Source organism: Ochotona curzoniae, unplaced genomic scaffold (assembly GCF_017591425.1).
Source record: "Ochotona curzoniae isolate NIBS_2020 unplaced genomic scaffold, NIBS_Ocur_1.0 contig_64, whole genome shotgun sequence".
NCBI lineage: Eukaryota > Metazoa > Chordata > Mammalia > Lagomorpha > Ochotonidae > Ochotona > Ochotona curzoniae.
In genome coordinates this window covers 25227765-25251271 of record NW_024466502.1, presented here as the reverse complement: position 1 = coordinate 25251271, position 23507 = coordinate 25227765, and the positions used below count along the sequence as shown (strand labels likewise).

General features: G+C 37.8%; 1 non-coding gene across 1 annotated transcript; it reads left to right on the top strand.

Moving 5' to 3' along the window:
• The first annotated feature begins 4774 nt into the window (after nt 1–4774).
• Nucleotides 4775–4877, top strand: LOC121163828. Its single transcript, XR_005884977.1, has one exon. It is a non-coding gene; the product is annotated as a U6 spliceosomal RNA (small nuclear RNA).
• Nucleotides 4878–23507: the final 18630 nt, after the last annotated feature.

Below are 23507 nucleotides of genomic sequence, written 5' to 3'. Positions count from 1 at the left end.
GTTTATGTTATAACAAAATTCAGACAGTGGAGTGTCATTTCAGTTAAAAAAGAGAAGTTCAAAGACCCAAACTCCTGTTTGATAATGTGATTCCTGTATTATCAGAAGATTTAAAAATTTCACAGGGGAAGACAGTGAGTATGGGCAACACAAAAAGGCCTAATGAATGATCTCACGTAAATCAGTTTCAGCAGGAGTTTTTGGAAGCTTGGTCACTAGAAGTTCAGATATAGACCATAACATACATAATAGTATCAGTGCTAAGACAGGTCCCTCAGAGAGAAATTATTTTGTGGCCAGAGGGTGAAGTCACTAAGATGCAATAGGAGAGAAAGTCACCTGTGAAGGCTGATGGTTAATGCCCCAAGGCTCCTGGGTCTTCAGCAGCAGCATGGACATACATCACTTACATAGATCTCTGATGAAGTTCAGATGAGACATTGACCAAAAAGGATTTAGTGCAGTGGCTGACTCATGGTAAGCAATACATCTTAAGGACTATCATTTATCTTCATGTATCATTCATCAATGTGTCTTAGGGAATATCACTTATTGCAATGATGGTGAGTCACAGAATTATCTCTGGCTTCTTCTAGAAGCTTAGATCTGGGGCTGCCCATTGTTGGTACTCAGGCATATCAGAGTTGAGAAGAGTACAATAGGGCATTTATAATCTCATCACTCTACCGAATTTCTCAGTGCTTTGAGGAGTGAAGCTGGGAAATGCATGAATACCTTCCTACCAAATATTCGGTTGAGGAAATATCTGTTCCTAACATTTATATTGTGTTGGACTGTGGTCCTCACTGTGTGAACCAGCATCTACCTCTTCATGCAGTCATGCATTTGATTGCTTTCTATAAACCATAGTTTTCTGTAGTAATGATCAATTATATATCAATTATTGAATGATCATTCACTATGCAATGGGGCCTGCATTTACTTGGTTATAAAACTGGCAAAAGATAGGGTTAGTATTGTGACATAATAGGTTAAGCTACCAGCTGCAATGTTGGTATCTTATATTACTGCCTCTTGGATTTCCACTGGCTCCACTTCAGACATAATTTCCTATTAATGATCCTGAGAAAGCAGAGACCAACAGCCCAAGTCTTTGGAACCCTGCAACCAAGTGTGAAATCTCAATGAAGCTACTGCTCCTGGCTTCAGCCCGGGTGAGCATTGGCTATTACAGCTATTCGGGGAGTAAGCTAACTGATGGAAGAGCCCTCTTTATATAACTGCCTCTTATTCTATTGTAGCCAAAAGACCGAGAAGGGATCTGTAGCTATCTTTCAAATAAATAAAAACTAATATGTAAAAAAATTGGCAAAAGAGCCACTGGACAATTTGCCTCATTAGAAGGCTTTGGGGAATAGTTTTGAATTGGATTTGAATGCAAATACTGGCTTTCTGCACACTTTTGGAAAATTATTTAACATGTCAACTTTAAGTTTCATCTATAAATGGATCATAGTTACCTTCCATATTTACTTATAAAATTAAATTAGATTTTTCTTTGCTAAATTCCCTCTTGAACTCACTTAAAACAGCCTAGCATATGTAATTAAGTACAGGGATGTGATTTAGCACTGATGAATTTTAAATTGAGATATGGCTGGATGCCTATTTTATTCATCTTCCCCTTCATACATGGACTTTCTCTTTGTGGCTAATGTATAGGTACATAAACAATGTCTCATTTATAATCATGAGCTTAACAACTGCTCTTTTTAATAGCTTCAAAATACTCTTTTATTGCATCAGGACTCTTCAGTTAACCATCACTACATGAGACAACAATGTAATAAAATTGTAATAATTATTTAAGACATGTAAAGATGACTTAAGGAGGTTAAAATTCTGGTTGGAAAAAAGTAATAATTTGCTGTGTTGGCTCTGGGGTGAGGGGAGAAACTTCTGGCTTAATTCTCCCAGAAACTTGCATTACAAAGGAAATAATCTGTCCTACTCTACATTTTGCATCTAGAGACAGAATTTTGCTCATGCTGCCTGTAACAAGCCAAATGAGACTTGTAAAAACAAGAGCATAATACTTTGGTAAATCACAATTAGGCATAATTTGGGAAATTAAGAATGTAAAAATTAAAAATCATGAATATTCAAAAAGAGAATTTCTTACAGTTCTACAAAGAGAGGAGAGTGGTAACTTTTAAAGTGTTATTTCCTGGAGGAAAAAAAAATCCTGTTTTTATCAAAAAGGAAAACTGTGAGGCTTGCACAATGACTTAGTGCAACTATCATAGAAGCACCTATTGATCCCGAGAGTACCACTGAAAACACCATCCTCTGAGTATTCATCATAGCAATCTTGTAAGCCAAATACAGAAAAGCCGATATGAATTCCATTTTCTAAGTGAGCAAATATATGCAAAGACTCATTCCTGCATTTCAGGTGTGAAGTGTACTCCAGGAATTTGATCAGAGAGAGTTGTAAATTTTTATTTGGTTATGTTGGCAAGGGACTATAATGAGCTGTTTTGCTATTACTGCAGAATACTAGTTGTTTCCTATAATCGATTTCTCACTTTTTCAGGGCTCATGACTGTACAGCTAATGAGTGTTTCACGACAGCTATGAGTGACTTTGTGTCTTTGTGCTAACGGGATATCAACAAATGTCACTGTCTTCATCATTAACTCTTTTGTGTTTTCTGGTATTTTTGTTTGTTTTTGTAAAATGGACCTAATCTTGGTTTGCCAACACAAGGGCAGTTTGATGCAGTTTTAAGATAGAAAGAGCCCGAGTCAAGGTCAGTGTTGTGGTGCAGCACGTTAATCCCAATGCCTACAAAATCTGCATCCCGTGAGCACCAGTTTGGGCCACGGCTGCTTTTAGTTCCTTGCTAATGTGCTAGGGAAATCAATAGACAATGTGCCAAATGTTTGGGCCCCTGTTACCCATGAGGGAAACCCAAATGGAGTTCTTGGTATTAGCCTGGCCCTGTCCCATTGCAGCATTTGAGGAGTTAATCAGAGGATAGAAAGACTCTCTTCTCTCTCTCTCTATCTCTCCCCCTTTCTCTCTCTCTCTCTGTAGCCCTGCCTTTCAAATAAGTAAATATTGAAAGACAGGAAGACAGGAAGGAAGGAAGCAAGGGAGGAAGGGTGGGAAGAAGGAAGATGGGAAAGGAGGAAGGGAGTGAGAAGCGGGGCAGGGGAGGGGAGGGCAGGGAAGGGTGGCACAGGGAAGGGAAAGGAAGGAAAGTGAAGGGAAAAGAAAGGGAAGGGAAGGGAAGGGAAGGGAAGTGAAGGGAAGGAAGGAGAAGAGAAGAGAAGAGAAGGGAAGGGAAAAATTTGGACCTATGGAAGACAATGAAACTGACCTACTCTGTTCATTTCTCCTGGACAATTATTTTGTGTTGAAATATAAACTTGCCTTTAGTCAATCAATGTTCTTTCGTTTTTGCTATGTCTACTTAGCTTTTACCTCTAGTAAATGTAATGATTAAATGCATTTTTCTCTGTGATTATTAGAAGGTCTAGGCAACTGAGAAGTCAGAAAACTCAGAACAAGTTATTGAAGTCAATATGTCTAGAGGCACAGGAAAAATAAAACATATAACTAATGTCTTCCTTTGAAGTTTGTTTGTTGGTAGTTAATTCATTAGTAAGTTTTAAAACCAATAGTTGTATAGTTCGGTGGCTAGATTGCATTCCTAGAGTTTTTAAAATATCATTTAAAAATTTTCTGATCTTAAGAGCCATATATTCTAGGAAAGAGACAATAAACAAATAAATTGAAAAAGTGCAAAGAAATTTCTACAGAGTCAGGCCCTTATAATATGTCTCCCCTTGAGTGGGGAAGGAATGGGAGGAAAGGAGGGAGGGGTGGAGAGGGAGTGTTTGTGTCAGGAGAGAAAGAAGAAGCAAGCAACTACACAGGAAACAAACAGGACTAATTAGCATTTACATCCAGTCTCCTAAAGGTATGAAGACATGGAAAGGCTTACAAAATCTGTTCATTAAAGTAGCAGCAGAAAATGTCCCCAATTTGCAGAAAGGTGTGGACATCCACACAAGGAAATAGGTAGAATCCCTAATAGACATGGTCAGAAAAGGTCATCGCCATGACATGGTATAGTCAAACGCTCAGAAGAAAAACATGAACACAATATTCCAAAATTTGCAAGAGACAAATTCCAGATCATCTTTAAATGAATTCACATTAGACTGACCATAAATATTTAAACAGAATTACACAGGCCAAGAGATAAGGGATAGATATAGTACAAGTGCTTACTCAAAAACAACTGCCAACTTAAAATATTTTATTTTAGTAAAGCTCTTATTTATGACTGAAGGTGATATAAGACCATCCAAAATCAGCAAGAACTGAAATTTGTCATAGCATGGACAATCTTACAAATGATATTTAAGTGTGCTGGCATTGTCATAGCAGGTACAGCTGCCTATGACTCCAGCCTGTCATGTAGGTACCATTTCCTATGCCAGCAGCTGCACTTCCAACCCAGCTTCATGCTAATGTTCCCAAGAAAAGTAACAGAAACTGATTCAAGTGTTTGGGCCAGCCCCTACCACCCACATGACAGACCCAGAAAGAAGCTCCTGGCTTTGACCTGTTTCAGCCCTGGGTGTTGTGGAAACTTGGAGAATTAACCAGCAGATGGAAGATATCGCTCTTTGCCTCTCCTTGTAAATCTTACTCAAATAAATGTATATATTTTAAAATGATATTTAAGGATATATTACACACAGAGAGACAATTAGCATGGTGAAAGAATATAAACACAATACTTGCTTAGCACATACACTAAAATTGGAGTCATTCAGAGAAGATTAACATGGCTCTTGCTGAAGAATGACATATATAATCTTGAAGCATTCCATATTGTTATTTTGAAAGTATATTAGATGATGTGAATATTTCAAAGTTCTTACAAGGGATGGATGTCTTGTCCCTAGGGGACATGGCCTGGACTCAAACAGTATGCTGTTAAGAAGCTTGCTGAGGCATTTGAAGCTATTCCCTGGGCACTGGCAGAAAACTTGAGTGTTGACTCCAATGAAGCAAACTGTAAACTTTATAAAGTACATCAAGAAGGGAAGAAAAATTATTGGATTATACATCGAGGCTTAAGTTCCTGCTGTAAAGGACATATTGGAAGCTAATGTTCTGAATACTTACCTAGGAAAATATCCTGCTATCAAAGTGCTTATCAATGCCAGTCACTGTGCTTGTTACAATGGATATGGTTTGGACCAACATGCCAAAACCAGGTGGCAGAACTAAGCCTCTACATGAAAATGAAGACTGGAATGGTGGCCAAAATAGTTGACAGAGTGGCTCCCTGTTCACCATAGATGGAGACTGTATGTGCAGTAGAGATTTATGAACTGTCCAATGTTCCCTTTTCTTAAAGTGAGACATATTTTTTGTTTATATCATCAATGAGATGATGTAATAAAGGTTTTATTATATAAAAGAATGTGAAGGCATAAAACTGCCTAGTAAAAAACAAACAAGAACTCAAAACAAATAGGAGTAATTATAGATAAATGGCATATCCAAGTGAGATCATTATTATAATCAATAATAATAAAAATGAATGTAAACTGCCTACGTCTACAATTAAAAGATACAGACTGGTGGAATGACTGAAACAAGAGACATCTATATATTATCTATAAGATACACACTTCGCCAAAAAGGTACACAAATAATGATAGTTTAAAAATAGAAAGATGATCCATGGAATCAAATTTAAAAATGAGTGGGAATAGCTACAGCCGTATCAGACAAAATAGACCATAAAGCAAAATCATAAAGCAGATACATATGGAAGATGAAGATATGTATGTATATATTTTCTCTCTCTGAAATTGTCTCTCAAATAAGTAAATAAATCTTTTTAAAAAGTCTTACATATAATACAAAAAATGTAAATACCTTGAGTAAATGTAATGAAGGATGTGAAGGATCATTAGAATAAAAATTACAAAAATTTTATGAATGATATGAAAGACACAAAAAAACTTCCATGCATTAAAAGAATAAATGCCACCTTCAAAACGTCCATACTATCCAAGGGGATTGATAGATCCCATGCATTTCCAATCAAAATACCAAGGACACTCATCACAGAGCCAGAAAAAACAATTCTAAAATTCATATGAAAACATGAAAGAACCCTACATATCCCAAAATCTTAAACAATAAAAACAAAGCCAGGCACATCAAAAGACAAGATTTCAAGATTTACCTACAGTGCTGCTATAATTAAAACAACCTGGTACTGGCACAAAAATAGACACGTAGACTCAAGGAACAGAATAGAAACCCCAGAAATTAATCCATGTATCAACAAGCAATTATTCCCAGGGGAAAGAACAGTCTCTTCAACAAGAAAATTGGAACAAGATGTCTACTTATACACTATATAGAAATCCATTCATGATGGACCAGGCATCTAAACTTAAGGTCTGAAATCATCAAATTATTAGAGAAAAATACAGGGGAAATGCTGCAAGAAACTAGCCCAGGGAAAAACCTCTGAGCTAAGACCCCACAAGTACAGGCTTTTAAAGTTAAAGTAGACAAATGGCATCACACCAAGCTTGAATCTGCTGCACAACAAAGGGCATATCAACGAAGAAGCAACTGAAGGGATGGGAGAAGATATCTACAAACTATGCATCTGATGCAGGATTAATATCCTGAATACAAAGACCATATTTTCAAAAAATATCCTAAATATGTAAGGAGCTCAAGAAACTCTACAACAGCAAAACAAACAATCCAGGTAAGAAATTGGTAAAGCATATCAACATTTTTTAAAGGATGAAATATAAATGACCAACATACACATGAAAAAAAGACTCAGGTTCCCTAGCAATCAGAGAAATGCAAATAAAAATCACAATGAGGTATCACCTTGCTCCAGCTAAAATGGCAAGCATCCTATAATCAAAAAGTAATAAATGCTGGTGTACAGAAAAGGGAATCTAATATACTGTTGGTCAGAATGAAAAACGATATAGCCACTATGGAAAACAGGATGGAGACTCAGCAGAAAAGTAATAAATGCTCTACATATTACCTATCACTCCCTCTCCTAGGAATATATCCACAAAAAATGGAATCAGCATATGAAAGAGATATCTTGCTCCCATCTTTATAGCAACTCTCTAATTCAATATAGCTAAGATATAGAATCAATTCAGATGTCCCTCAACTGATGACTGGGTAAAGAAAAGGTGGTATATATATATATTGTGATAAGGTGATGTCATATATATATGATGGATTATTACAGTGCCATAAAACAATCAAATCCTAGATGCATCCAGACGTCATTATGTTAAGTAAAATAACCTAGATACATTTTTTTTCAATTTGTGGGCGTTATTATAAAACATAAAAACTGTGTGAATTTCATATCATTTGGTATGTGGCTATAAATATTTCTTTGCTAAATCATATCATATAAATGAAAATACACTCCTCTAGTCCATGTTGAAAAGGAAATGGAGAGGTGATAGGACTGTTGGAGTATTAGTGACATTTTGTTCTTAATTTAGGTGTCAGTCGTGAGTGTGATCAGAACTTTCATTTTCATACAAAAACTTCATTTATCTTTAAATGTACATGCATTTCTTGGTATGCATCTAATGTTTCAACAAAATGCTGGGAAAAAGTATACATAGGCCTGATACACAGACCTGATAGGCAGCAGAGAGAGGGTCTAAGGCAGAGTGTCGAAAGGCCAGGCCATGCACACCGTTTTAGATAAACTACGGGATATCACACCCAGATTCTATGTGACTTCTGTCTTCCAAGTGTCTCGGGATTGCAATGGATTTTGGTGATCTTTGACATACATCAATTTGCCAAAAGATGGAAATAATGAAATATGCCTCAGCCCTTTAAAATAATTGTAAGCATTGGTTCATAGTTAATAGCTAAGTTTTGGAATAGAATCACAGACATATAAGGGTGTAGAACTACAAGAGAGAACAGCTGAGTGAATGACACAAAAACGAGTAGAAATTTATCCAGCAACAGGCTCAACAAAGAGGTGAAATAGACAAATCTGAGTGTAACTGGTGATTACTCCATCTTTGATCATCACAGCCTACATCTGGTTTTCTTACCCCTTGAGCAGTTATTGCCATTCATGTATTAAGGACCAATCATACCAAAATGAATAAAAGACAGTTCTTTAGAATAAGAAAGAAAGACAAACATTAGGGATTTAAATGAATGCTGTTACAAATATTTTTGGTGGTTCCATCTGTGGAGGACTCAAATACCCGACAACAAGAACTGTTGAGATGATGGAGATTAGGGAGCAAAGGGCGGGTACAAAGAGAAGTCTTCAAATTCCAGTTCTGGGGATGAGAATGAAGCTTAAGTCCACTTGCCACTGGATTTTGATATAAGGCTTTGACATATTTCATACCTTGACTGATACCGTAGGTCAGAAACTGAATAGGACCCATTAAACCAGTTAGTGCATGAAGTGAGGGTATGGGCAGTCTTGGCTGCGGGCTGGGGGTGGTGCTGAAGCAAGCAAAGGAACAAAGACAGAATGACAACTCTTCTGTCGTTTCTTCCATAAAGCCTTTACCAACCACTCATCCTGGTATGGTGGCTTATCATGCTTTGCTTACATTTAACGCTTGTTTTATTCTACTTTGACTCAAACAAGCATGTTTTTTAGTATTAAAAGGTCAACAGGTGGGAGGGCTTCATGGAAATTCATTTTCCTAACTGGTTTTGGGAAAATTCACTTGATTTAAAAGAACAGTTCTTACAGGTAATCAGGTAGGTTAGAACCAATGCACAATTGAAACAAATATAGATGTTGTTTATACAGCATCCCCAAAAAAGTGAGGCATGGAAGAAATGGATGTACCAGAAAAGGAGAAGTTATTTTCCTGAGATATTTATTTAATGAAATAAGGCCCTCAGATAGAGTTTATGGTTCAGGAAAAAGGAAGTAAGAGCCAATCAAGATATCTGAATAACAAGTGAGCTATGTAGAATCGAAAAGTCTCTTATTTTAAAGAATATTTAAAAATGTGTGTGTCTCTGTGTGTGGATGTTTTACCTTTTGCACATATTTATTTCTCTTCTATGCTGACTTCGTTCTTTCAAAACTGCATTCTATGTGGGAAAAGTGAATTAGAGAATTACAGTTACTGAATCTGGGCTGGTATTGGTGGTCTACCTGTAAATTTGCATTCCTTGACATACATCATATGTATTCAGGCTTCATTTGCTTCTAGAGCTGAACATTTACAGCCTTGCCTTTGCTGAGCTCTATACTGATAGCAAATACACTGCTGTTTGTTGAAGCACTAGCCTCAGAACAACCATGCTTCCATTAAGGCCTTTGCATTTATTTCCCTTGCCAGAAAATTCTTCCAGAAAGTGACCATGTATTTATTTTGTTTCTTTGCTCAAGACATTGCTCCAAGTGAGTAGGATCTGTTTTAGAAAAAAGGAAGAAAGGAAGAAAGGAAGAAAGGAAGAAAGGAAGAAAGGAAGAAAGAAAGAAAGAAAGAAAGAAAGAAAGAAAGAAAGAAAGAAAGAAAGAAAGAAAGAAAGGCAAACTTGTTGCCATTTTCTTAGAGGCCAGAACTCTGCCTGGCATGTAGAGAGTGATCAATAAATATTGAATGTATACATACCCGCTGGCCAATAAAATTGAGATCTATGATGCAACTATTCATGTTGGCAAAACTGTTGTATCTACTTTAGAATCTTCTCAGAATCATAACAGGCTGGAGTCTATTTTGTGGGTTCTGATATTGGATACACTAACGAGTCCCTTGGGTAAAGGCAGGAGAATGAACTGGGGAGTACTAGATTGCAACATTTCTGACCATTCCTGTGCAAGTTTGGTCTTTTCATTGCTACAGTATAAGGTTCTATGAAGGTACTTATGTCACATTCAAGTAATTTCAATAGTAAATAGTCCAAGTTTACACATTCATCAATATTCAATTCTATTTATTTAATGAGTAACTTGATACTGATATCATACAATTCTAATATAAAAAATTAGAATATCTGTGATGATTGTCCCATAATTATCATTTAAATGTAGATTGCTATATTGCCAATTGTAGTGTTTCAGAAATCAGAAAATCTTACTGCTAAACTGAAATTTACATAAATGAGCATAACATTGAATCAGGTAAATGGAATGATCTATCATTGTACTGTGAGAATGAGTTAACATATGCTGCACATTTAAAACAGCTGGGTATATAATAAGATCCCAATGTTCAGTAGCAATTATGATTAGTGGTATCAGTAAAAATGGCACTAGACTATTCTCTCTCATTCTGTCAAAGAGAGAACAAATCCTTATTGGCATCAACTATGTATTGTATTTCTATGTATAAGGAAGAGATACAATGCCAATATATCGGGTAAATGAATAAGTCATTTCATTGGAAGCTATCTGAAAAAAAGGAAATAATTGTGGGGTTCTGGAGTGCTGCTGTTACGATCCGCAGGGATTGAACAAAGGCTTCATCATGACAGTGCTGGGCTTCTGTCCTTCCTGCTATGTAAGAGTGAAAATTAACCTTTGTAAGGCTCAGCTTTTCTCCGAAAAATGGGAATAACAATAATCAGGTCTTGGGGATTAAATAAGAAATAAAATACAGAAACATTTCTTACCCATCATTTGTCCATTTTAGTAATTATTATACCCATTTAAGTTAGTGATAACATCGCAGTCATTGCTTCTTGTTACAAGAAGTACAGAAACTTAACAGCCTTAACATATGACACACCTCTTCCTTCCTAATACATGGAGCCAAGCACTTTGACATGACAGGGTGATTCAGTGAGCATATCTGCTTCAATCAGTTGGAAATGCATCAAGCTGTGTTTGGGGACCACTCATGAATTCCTGTCTTCTATTACTGTGAGGATTCTCCCTTGTTTGGCTGATAAACTACAAATCAGATCTGGAGTTGGTGAGAGGCTTAGTCTCTGATTGTGCTACTGTTACAGACTATTCTTTGTGTTGGTTAGGCTGGTATTACAAATATATGAACAACTGAACTCTAGGCTGCAGATTGTAAATCTATCCAACTCCATTAGCCATGGACCCACAGACCGGTCTCCAACTCCCTTGTGAGGCTATTTGCTTAAATGTTAAGTGAAAACAATAATCTGGGCATTCTCAAAAACTTGTGAGAACAAAATGGGTTAATGTACATGCAAGTGCTTCATAGGCTGTGTGAGTAATAACTCAACAATGACTTACTGATTGAGGCCATACTGAGGGGCTAGTTTCATCCCAACATAAGATTCATCAAGTTACATTTGTATAGTAGTTTCAAAATTCCAAGTACTTGTAGCCCTTGAACCTTTTTTACCCTAATTAACTATGTAAAGATTGTCAAAATAGAAAAAAAATTCCAAGTACCTGAATCAGAATACATTCCAAAACATGATTAATTTGGGTAAGTGTTCTTGAAGATACCTTATGTTCCCTTATGTTAAGTCTCACACTTAGATTCTATTTTTCGGTTATTCGTCATGTCTGGAATTTCTACTTATTTAAATGTTAACATTAATAAAAAAGTAACTAGCATGTGGTTTCATTCCATCACCCATTTGAGAGGTGTGAGAGGATATTTATCGAGTGTTTCATCCACTTTTCCTTACTTCAACCAAAATATCTGAGAGGAGTTTCTTGGGAAAGAAAGGGTTGACCCCAGTCTGTCATTTGGAGATTACAGATTATGATCAACCGGCCCATAGTCCAGCAGCCTGTGGAGGCTGATCATGGTAATGGGGAGCCATGAAACAGAAAACGTAGGCTGACATGAACTTCAGTAATGATCAACTCTCTCATGGGAACTACTTTCCACCAGCATGCGTCAAATAACCTCAGATATCTGCCACAGGTCCTACATCCTAGCTGCTTCGTTATATCAAGTATCCACCCTCATCCAAAAACTGCTAAGACATCAGAGCTTAATCATCTTGCATAAATTCTGGTGAGATGAGTTCTAATCAACCCGTAACACTAGACATGCATTTTGGTTCTTTATCAAGATTCACATTGGCTGAGATAGTCACTTTGTTTGCAATCATTTTCAAGTTGCCATATTGTTGCCAGGAATTGAGTCCCTCATATAGAAGAGGGATCACACAGAATTGAGTATTCTCAATTGATAATTAAGAAAATGCTGATTCAGTAAATATAGGAGCAACTCCATCGATGAATTTTTAAGGTCCACCTGTTTTTTCTTATTCTTCATCTTTATGAAATTTCTACTGTTGTTCTCTGAATTTAACAAGGATCAATGTAGGCTGAGTGTCATGCTTTGCTAAGTTAACTAAGTAAACAGCCTTAAAATATTGCTTAAATGCAGAATATCACATACTATTGAAATGAGAAAGTCCTCCAAAAAGGAAATCCACAAGAAGGTCAGCATCTGCTTTTCTAGATATGACTCTTAATTCATTAAGGTCTACAGCAAGCCACGGTTTTTTCCTGTGGACAATCTCAAGCACACATGGCAGGTAGAAGTATCAAATGAGCTGCAATGCATTACTGTTAAGACTCAAAATTTCCAGGACTTTGCCTTTTGGGCTTGTCTTTTCCCTTCTTGCCAGTCTCTTATCCTCATTCCCTTGCTATCTTCCTTCTTTTACTTTGACAATGAATTTTTTTTTTAAAGATTTATTTTTTAAATTTTGATTGGAAAGGCGGATATACAGAGAGGAGAGACAGATCTTCCATCTGATGATTCACTCCCCAGGTGACCGCAATGGCTGGAGCTGAGCCAATCAGAAGCCAGGAGCCTCTTCCGGGTCTCCCACGCGGGTGCAGGGTCCCAAAGCTTTGGGCCGTCCTCGACTGCTTTCCCGGGCCACAGGCAGGGAGCTGGATGGGAAGTGGGGCTGCTGGGATTAGAACCAATGCCCATATGGGTTCCCAGGCGTGCAAGGCGAGGACTTTAACCACTGCGCCATCGTGCCAGGCCCTTGACAATGAATTTTGAAGGAGATCCAAGCTCTTACACCATTTACCCCTTTAATATCTCAGTATGAATCTTCACACAATGTGAGCACAGTGTGGTGTTAACACAATGAAATTATAACATACATAGTATTTTCTTGGCATTAGATAATAATAGGTCCATACTACATTCCAAAGACTTTTTAAAAAATGTGTTTGCATTTGATTTGAATTGGAATTCAAACAATGTCCTAATGTATGGTAGTAATACAAATATTACTGCTAAGAATTAGATTAATGAACAAAGTTTTGAGTATTTCTGGAGGTCATTTTCTCTATAGAAAATCTTCTAAAGGAATACAGAATCAAATACCAGCTCCATTATTATTGCCAAACATATTCTTTGTATCCTGTTGGTTTTAACTATTAGAGGATGTTTTTTGGAATTGTTTCTCAGAAATACACTGTTTATGTATTCAAAAAGCTGAACTCACAAACAAACGTATAGTCAAAGAACTATTTATATTTGAGTATCCTTCACTTTTCCCTATCTCACTGAATAGGTAATCATTTCTATTTGCTTATTTTTAGGTTTTTTTAAAATCAAGATTTATTGATTGATTTGAAAGAGTTGCAGAGAGGCAAGGAAAGACAGAGAGAATGAGAGAAATCTTTTCCCTATTGGTTCATCAATCAAAAAGCCGCCACATTTGGAGCTGGGCTAGAAAGAAGAAAGTGGCAGGAGCTTCGTCCAGATCTCCCAACTATTTGGGCCATCTTCCTCTGCATTGCCCGGACCATGAGCAGGGAGCTGGTCGGAAATGGAGCATCTGGGATTCAAACCAGCAGACAGAAGTTTTACCTGCTATGCCACACCACAGGTCCCTGCTTTTTGCTTCTCCTTCCAGTATTTCCTTTGACAAATTGTACCTTTTTCTTAAACTTAAAAATGTACATCAGAGATTACCTCATAGGTCCCTACAACTTCCTTATTCCTTTTACATAGTACAAAACACTTCCTTGCCTGCATGTGCCATGATTCATTCAATTGATCTTCTCTTAGTGAATATTTGGACTCTTGCCAATATTTTTAGCATTACAAACAATGTCATGATGAATAATCCTATGCATTTGTCATTCTGTATTTTTGTTAGTGTACTTGCCATCTTTCATTGTGAAACAGGGATAGCAAAAGTACTTCATAGATTTGTTGAGAACATAAAATGTGATGAGGTGTATAATATGCTTAGCGTAATGTCTGGTGCATAGTCATTGTAACTGCAAGTATAATTGTTATTAAATTCAGTGTGCTACAATTCAGGCTGCAGAATACTGTGAAAACAAACTAGGGAGGGATTAAGTCCCGACTGTGTGTGTGTGTGTGTGTGAGAGAGAGAGAGAGAGAGAGAGAGAGAGAGAGAGAGAGAGAGGAGATACAATGAGTATGAAAGGCAGGTAGGCAAAGTTGACTAAAAAGAGCAACACTTTAGCTGAGGCTTGCAAGTGATAGCATGTTTGGAGCAGTGGAGGTTGCTCCAAGAGAAAGGAGATCAGGTCATAAGAGCTAAGAGACACATCTGAGAATTGAAGTATAACTCAGGGTGTAAAACAGATGATGGCACAAAGCATGGAAGGTGTAAGCAGGCGGCAGTTCCTGAAGGGATTTTCCTGTTATTCCAAGGCTTGATTTTGAAAGCAGTGAGAAGCTAGTAAAGCAGGGGCAAGACAGAATTATTATAAAAGTCTCATACTAGCATTTGCTCTGGCAATTAGGAGAGAATTATGAAGAACTGAACTATAGCAGTGCCTATGGACACAGAACGATTATACCAAATTCATATTTGAGACTAGTAGACTAGTTTGTCTTTGATTTTGTTACTGATTTTCCCTGTGCTCCCTTTTGGAATTTTTTTCTTATTCTTCCGGTTACTCTCCTTTGCTGAACTAATATACTAAGGCTTGATAGGAGCCTTCTACTCTCTTCCAAGGTGACCTCATTTAGTCTCACTCTCATGGTTTTAGATGTGACTACAGACAACCAACACAAATGCACCTCCATTTACATCCTAACTCTTTCTAGAGTTCCACTTTGGCATATTCAACTGTTAGCTAGACATTTCCACATAGTTTTCTTTCAGCACTATGAACTTTGAACATCTCAAATCAACATCATCTAATCTCTCGCAGCTTCCTACTTCTCTAAACACTCCTTCTTGCTTATCTATTTCACTATCTACTTGCAAAGACACTCCCTGCAGCCTGTGGAAGCAGGACAGGATGTTTGTGCCTCAGAGTTTGTCATATCTGTGGTCAAGGCCTCCACTTCCACTACCACACCCTTGGCTTTGACTCCCATTGCTCTTGAAGTTTACCATTGTTATAACTTCACTGGTTCTTCTTCCTTATTTTTCCTTCTTCCCTCTGTTTATCTTTCACGATCAGAATGGAGCTTCTAAAAGCTGCAATGAATTCTGATTGTCTTTGGGGTCAGAGGCTGCCGGTCCTTTAGTAGAACATTTTGGAGTCTGTGGCCGTTTATCAACCTTCTTTTCTGCTTCCAACTGCTACTTTGCTCCATGAAGAGAAGGTTCAACAAATACTCCCTGGATTTTCCTCGGGACTTTTCTTGTTTGATTCCTAAGATGGCAATGCCACTCACCCTTTTTTCTTTTTCTAAATTCTTGTTACTCTTTAAGCTCTACGCCTCCGTAAAGTGTTGTTTGAATCATCCTCCTACCATCTCTGCATGAACCGTTTCCCTTTTCCTAGGAACTGTCACCGCACTTCCAAGAATCTTAGTTTTGAAAACTATTGCTACAACTCTCCTTCATATACCTACCATGTAGATAAAACTAAGTTAAAAAAAAATCTACTTAAACTGTCGGTACCATACAGGATGCTAAGAAAAGCATTATGGGAATACCCACATATGCCCCTTTGTGATTTGTTTTCTTGAAGTCAAGAAGGTGCAATCAACATAATTCAAAAATGGTTAAACTTTGGTAATTGTCATCAAATATTTGAACAATATATATTTCAACAATATGTGGAGGGTTGAGGAGGAATCTGACAACATACCCAGTGCTTTATAATTATTCATCCAAACTACCCTTTGGCATAGGTTCTTTAAGTATCTTAATTTTATCCAGGAGAAAAGAAATATTTAGAGAAATTTAGGAGAACTGTCAATCTCATAAACCAACAAATAGAAGAACTAGAACTCAAACCCGGCTGAAAACGGCTTTCCTCTTCAACACTACCTCAAATGCTATCCTGCTCCAAGATTACAAAGTGGAAGAATTTGTGTGGATTAAAAAAGCAACTACATGTCAATAGCTTGGAATGAGTTTGATAAAGTCCAGGACAAGTCACCTCAAACATGATAGTTGGCACGTGACAATGAAGAAAAGGAAGGAAGTCACCTTCACCTTTTCCTACTCTTTGCCCCTGAACCAAGCTATCAGCTCCCATACTAGAAGTGCAGTCCCTATGGCTGGAAGACAAAGTGACACAAAGCAGAAAAAGACTTGGAGAAGAATCAGAACAGACCTTGACAATCTCCCCATCCACTTCTGCTAGATCTTGCTTGCTTTGCTCAGTCATACATCCCTATGAATACCTATTTCTTCAAGCACAATGCAAACGCACACATAAACAAGCACAGGTTTTCTCTGTTTCTTTGGGCCTTCATTTCTGAAGGCTTCCTTCTCATTTAAAATTTATATTAAACAGATTTGTTGTTTTTTCTCTCATTATTCTTCTGGCCTAATAGTTTTAGTCATGAACTTAGTGACTGTTGAGAAAAGATGTTTTTCTATCATTTACAAGTTCTGTAAGTACACAACAAAATTCTCCACAATCACAGTCTAACTAAGGACAATAATTTCAACACTGGACTTATTGAAAATGTTTCAAGGAGTAATACAAAATGGAAATGAAGTAAAACTTGGAAGACTATTTAAAAGAAAACGGCACAAGATTTTTAACGACCTTGTTAATTTTTACACCAAGACATTGACAGTACATCACCTGAACAAAATGAAGCAGCAATTCCAAGACAGAAGCTGCACAGACTTCAAAAGTTGTGCATATTTATCCAATCAACATGTTAATTAATGTCTAGTCTAGGCCCAGGAACTATGAAGAGATACAAGGTTGTGGCTCGTCATTTAAGGGGATGTATGAGAGCTGTGTAATGGAGACTGTCATATCTAGTAACATGTCATTTAACTTCATGGCAATGTAAATTTCTATTTTTCTTTCTATTGTTGATTTTGTATCATGACTTTTCATTTAAGGGGATGTACAATAGCTGTGAAATGGAGACTAAGATCCAGATGTGAGGATGCAGTATAGTAAGCATTTCTGCTTCCAGACAAAGATGGACTTACAATGAAACTGTTACTCTATCTCGACAATAGGATGCTGGACTCTCTGCCATTGTCCAGCCCGCAATGATGGACATATGACTGAGTATGAAGAACTATATGTTAGTAATGATACAGAGGAACTAGGCTGGGAATTGGGGAGGGAATTGGGGAGGGAATAAGGGAATATGGAACTGTTAAAAAAAGAAATAAATTATTCTACCAGTTTTTATTTCCTCCTTAAAACACACACACACAAGATGGCAAGAAATATCCAGCTATTGGTTATGATTTAATGCAGTGAGAAATATTCTTAGTAGTGTGAAAAAGCACGGACCCATCTCTGCTATACAAGGGATTCAGTCGCAGTCTGATTTGATGTTGGAATTCTGTGGGAGGAGATAAATCTCTCCATGCCACCTGATAGATAATAAATGTATTTTGTCAAAGTCCACAGCAACTAGCGATAAGGTTATAGAAATGCAGACAGCTTGCCTATAACCAGTCTTATGTCTTAAGTATTTTAAAGCAGTTGAATAAAGAAGCTTTTGTGAACTTCCGGCTTAGTCAATATGACCGGCTAGGTTGGAACGGCATGAGAACCTTATATGCTTTCAAAACATCTCCACTATTCCAATAAAATCACACAAGATAGAGTCTATCAAGGAAGAGTATTTTATCATTTTGAATCAAGACCTCAACTGGATTTGGCATGGTTTAGATAATGCCATGTGTTTAAAGACAGAAGCATCTGGTTGAACTGAGAGCCATTTTATGGTTCTTGACAAGAACTAGGCATTCCTGGGATTCATTCAATCTCTTATTTAAAGTATGGAGCAAGATTATGTTTAAAACCTCCTCTGTCAGTTAAATTTTTGGAGTTAACACCATCCCTTTCAAGTCTGTGCTAACAATGCAGACAGTGCAGAGTTCTCTAATTAGTTCAAATCCAGTATGAAGGCTCATCACTGTGTGGCAAACAGCAATAGAACCATCTCATTCCTATAGTCAGACTTTACTGCTGATAATTTGGACTTGATGCAGTCATGTCAAGAAAAGAGAACAACTCCTTTTTTTCTCAGTAAATGAATGGCTAGCGCAAGATTCATTCACCTAGTGAGTATGCCTTGAGTACTTACTGTGTACCAAGCACTGTGTCTGGCTCTGAGGAACCTATAGACTATGGCAGATGCTGGACCGATGGGTCAGGAGGAGAGGATTTCCTGCATGTCCAAGGGCTACTTGAAACAAATCCCCAGCGCCTGGTCTGAAAACTGAATTGCCTTCAATAAAGAGGGGAAGTAGACTGTGGGGGTCCCAGAAACACAAAGAAGGGAACTCTGAGTGGGCAGAAGCGAAGCAAGCCACCATAGAGAGCCACCATGTGGTTCCTGCCCTCTCAGCCCACACGATGCTCCCAGAAGGATGCTCTATGCAGCCAAAGGGTGACAGCACAGTGGACCTCCTTTCCGGAAGGAGCTGGTAGCATACCACCAGCGCCTTCATGCCCCTTGGCTCTCTCCATGGCCCCATGGCCCCAGGGCTGCACATCCCATGACAACCATGAGGCCTGCATCTCCACCCTCACTCTTCTCCCGGCTGTGGGGTAACCTCATGACAAACATCACGACTCCCCCTGCAGCCCACGCCAAGTATTACAACTGTGCCTGCGTTTTGTGGCAAAGCCCACCATCGTAGCATAAGGCAACCGCTCTCAACTTGCAAGGTGTTGAAACGTATCCTTGCGTGTCTGGTGTGGCAGTTTTCAATTCTGCAATCATAGAAGCACAAATACATCCATGTTTCTAAATTACCAAAAAATCACTACCTTGAAAGTACTAAATAGATGAAAATCGGCAACTAGGAATGTGATATATCACTTCCTTAAGAAATGGAAAACAGCGAAGACATCAAACTGCTTTAATGAAGTCTTCCCTCCGCCATCACTCCTCTACTCCATCCCCTCTTTCATCTAGCACTTGAGAACATTGTAGTTTGGCTGTTTCAGAATGAGACCCACAGCAGGGCAACACGGAGATCAGCATGCTGTGAGTCAAAAATAACAACCAGAAAGGCTATTTGTCACATCGTTTTGTTCTGTCACTCTCCGTTAGAAGGTAGTACTGCAAAAGTGGAATTACCCTCGGCACATAGTTCCCTTCTTGGCATGGCATTTGATGTTAAATCTTTGGTAATATTGTTTTGTGGGAAACACTGTTTATTTTTTGTATTACTTTCGACGGCAGTTAAATAAGAATAGATAAGCTGAAGAACTCTGAATGTGAAAGTTTCATTTTTCATAAAAGTTAAGTAGGCAATGCCAGCACCTAAGCATCAGTACGCTTTTCTCTTAGTTCTTTCTTTTCTTTTTGTCTTTTTTGCAAAGTTACACAGAGCGGGGGAGACGGAATGAGAGATCTTCTCTCGGCTGTTTCACTCGGGTTTGAAGCCAGCAGGCAGGAGCTGCTTCCAGATCTCGCATGTCAGTGGTAGGCGTGGGGGCACTTGAGCTTTCGTCCACTGCTTTCCCAGCACATTAGCAAAAAGCTGAGTCAGAAACAGTGTAGCTGGTGGTGACTTTACAGCCGTGGCGCAGTGCTGACCCCATTGCTCTTGGTTTTATACGCTGAAACACTACAAGGAGGCACTGGATTGAGAAAGCACGTAAAACTTGGATGTCCAGTAATGATTAAGGTTCTAACTCTTACTAGGATTTTAGGGTTTCTCAGACGCAGCTCCCCCTCTGTTCACTCACTATGCTGAGTAGGGAGAGTCGTGTTCATACTCATGGTCAGAGGGCTGGCGTCCCCTTCCGCCTCAGCATCTCGTCGGAGACCTTAACTCTATGAGCAAGTCCACCTGTTTTCTCCAGACTCATTGCCTCCTAGCCTCCTAACCTCCTATGGCTCCTGTTAGGCCTGCAAAATTTGATTAAACCCCCTTCACTGCCTGAAGGAACCAAACCCCTTGACTTAATATCCTTGTGTAGCAAATGATGTCCCATGTTAGCAGCCATCTCCTAAATTCATCTGATGATTTTTAATTCTTACTCTATTGATAATAATATTTATTCTACTAATAAATAATCTGGCTCATTTTAGAACCTGAACAGAATAATTTCTTGCCCACAGGATTAGCTGATAGAATCTTAGTCGTGGGGAGTGTCTTTCTTCCAGGTTGTGGCTCAGGGACCCTGAATCCTTCCTTATTTTTTTAAAAGATTTATTTATTTTATTGGAAAGGCAGATATACAGAGAGGAGGAGAGATATAGAGGAAGATCTTCCATCTGATGGTTCACTCCCCAAGTGACCCAAACGGCCGGTGCTGCGGTGATCTGAAGCCAGGATCCAGGAGATCATCCGGTTCTCCCATGGGGGTGCAGGGTCCCAAAGCTTTGAGCCATCCTCCACTGCTTTCCTAGGCCACAGGCATGGAGCTGGATGGGAAGCAGGGCCGCCGGGAACAGAACCGGCAACCATCTGGGATCTTGGCACATGCAAAGCGAGGACTTTAACCACTATGCAATCGCACCAGGCCCATCCATCCTTATTTTTGCTTGGCCATTGTTTAGGGTCTGTAATTCTTGTGCTTCCAGCTATTAGAAGTATAGTTAAAGGGTGGAGATGACATATCAAATTGTCAATTGCTTTGGCACTCCCAATTCTACTGATGGAAACTGGTAAAACTGCATCAGCAAAATTCAAGTGAGGCTGTGAAACACAGGCCTGGCTGAACCAATAACAAGTTTCTTCTAAGGAAAGGAGCACAAATTTTCAATGGAAAGAGAGATGCTGTGTTGCTTCCTATTTCTAAGAAGTCCTTTATACTTTTAGATATTCCTCTGTATTCTTAGATTTCCCATCAGTGTGACATCTTTTCTGTTCCCTCCTCCTACACTTCACTGTGTGCCAGAACTTTCAACTATTGACACCGTATATTGTTGTCTTCGTATGAACTCACATATCTTCCTTGTCTCTAATCCTCAAGTCAAGCTCTCTTCTTTCATTAATTAGTGAATTCCATTGCCATATACTTACATTTAATGTCAGTCAGTAAAGAAATCTGGGCATCATCCCAAAATAGTTTTTGCTTCTCATAATTCATTTTTACCCTATGTCTCAATCATTATTAAAAACACAGAGTGAGGAATGGTAACAGATGCAGATAAATATAGGCTTCCCTATATAATTTTATTGATTCTTTATGCAGTATCATTATCAATAGCAAACTTATTCCTGGAATTCTGAATAATGTAGACTAATAAGAACGCTTCTGAGTATAAATTATTTTGAACTTCAAATCTCATCTCAACCAAAAAGACATTTTAGACAGATGCTGTTACTTTTTACAAAGGTTGCATCAATTTCATATTTTTATCAGTTCCCTAAGAGCAGTGGTAGGATAAAAATATAAAAGTAATAAAGACAATAGTAGTAGAAGTAGTAGTGAAGACTTAATTGAGTATGATATGACAAATATGCATTAAATCTGGGCTTATGTTTGCCTAGATTGTTTGTTTTTCATCCATATGTAAACTTATTGTTTACTGAGGGTATGCTGAAATAGAATCTAGAAAAGTTTCCAGAGTCTTAAATATATGCCACAAATCATATGTACTACGATTTATGTGCTTTTGTTTCTCTTTTTAAATTTTTAGAATAAAAATGGCCAGTTCAATTGATAGGCTAAAAGGAATAAGCAATATAAGACAAACAAAATCCAATGTCTTGGTTAAAGCAATGTTGTTTGTCCCAATATATAAATCTCTGTGGTCTAATATTCTAGACACATTGTTTGATTTGAACTGGAACATTTATAAAAGCAAAACAGAGAGCTTGTAATAAATACAGGGAACGGGAGCTGTCATCCAGGACTGCTCTGTGAGTGGTGGAACACACAGTCATTTTAATTCATACAACAGGTGCCTATTTCTGAACTGAAGAGGTATAGTATGGTGGCAGGCATTTTAACTCTGACCCAAACCATTATTTGAGTTCAGGCTCACAGGGATCTTTTTTTATCCTCCACATGTGATTTTTCAAGAATGCACTGCATGTTTCCATAGAGGAGGGAAATCTATAAATTGGACCATGGGTGGAAACGAGGCAATCATTTTCTCCTACATTGTACTGGGAAAAGTCAGTTCTTTGGCTGCATCTAAATCCAAGAGTACCTTCAAATCATAGCTTCGCTAAATGCCCAGGAAGAAAGGAAAAATGGTTTATAGTAACAAGCGGTTATTTCATTGCCTGAGATAGAACATTTTAAATCATATGTAAATTCTTTAGAAACTTAAGCTTTTTCTAATCCAGGGGAAAGAAAAACAAATATTGATGTTGCATCTTGTTTATTGAACATTGGGATCCCAGTATTGCTAAATTAAGCCTAAATGAGAATACATTAAAATATTTTAGAAATCATCTTCTATTGGATTGCACGATTTATAAATTCCATCACCTATTATTTTTTTCAGAACATATGTACCTAATTCCTTTTTATTTCATCAGTTTTATGTAATATAAAGAATAGAGAATACAGAATCACTATACCAATTATTATTCACTAGGTACAGGATCTTGAAGAAGCTGCTGAACCTTTCTGGGCCTCAGTTTCTTTTCTTGTAAAATGGAGATAAATGGTTCTTCTGCAGGCTTTTTGTGAGAATTAATTAAGATGAGTGTTGAACACGCCAAATTTCATGTTTTACCGACAAAAGCTTTACCATAATGTTGATACCTTTCTTTCAGAGCACTTAACTTCTTTGGGAGACACTTAAATAATTGCTTCTCCAGATAACCTTTTACTCTAATTAGTACAACACGTCAACTGGAAAGAAATAATTTCAATCCTGCAGTGCAGAAATTATGGTTGCAAAAGTGTTTGCTAAAGTAACTTTTCTTCAAATAAATTAGAAAATAATGTAATGCAACAAACCCTAGTTCTTCTTACCTCTAAATCTGAAGGAGATGATATATTACAATGAGTTCACTATTCAGAACCTTTCTGAAATGCCATGTGGGTGCATGAAGGAAGAGCAGTAATTTTGATTCAAAGTTTAATTTGTCATTGGAGGATTTAAGAGACTGTTTTAGAGATTATAATTCATTAAAAGATAAATGAGAGCAGTGAAATTACATAGAAGGTGAACCATTGGTACATA